We start from the raw sequence: 212 nt of genomic DNA on the forward strand, positions 1-212 counted from the left end.
AAAAAAAAAAAAAAATTGAACGCTCTTAATTTGCTTAGTTCAGATCAGGAACGAAAGAAACATACAAGATGATGCAAATAAAGCCAAGATGTTGCTAAGGTTATGTAATAATATTTTGGCACCTTATAATATAAAGCAACTCTCTCTCTTTTTTATTTTTTTATTTTTTTTTTGAAAAAGCGTCACTTTTCAATTTTATATGTCATTTTTTT

This window comes from Morus notabilis, unplaced genomic scaffold (assembly GCF_000414095.1).
Source record: "Morus notabilis unplaced genomic scaffold, ASM41409v2 Scaffold5312, whole genome shotgun sequence".
Lineage (NCBI taxonomy): Eukaryota > Viridiplantae > Streptophyta > Magnoliopsida > Rosales > Moraceae > Morus > Morus notabilis.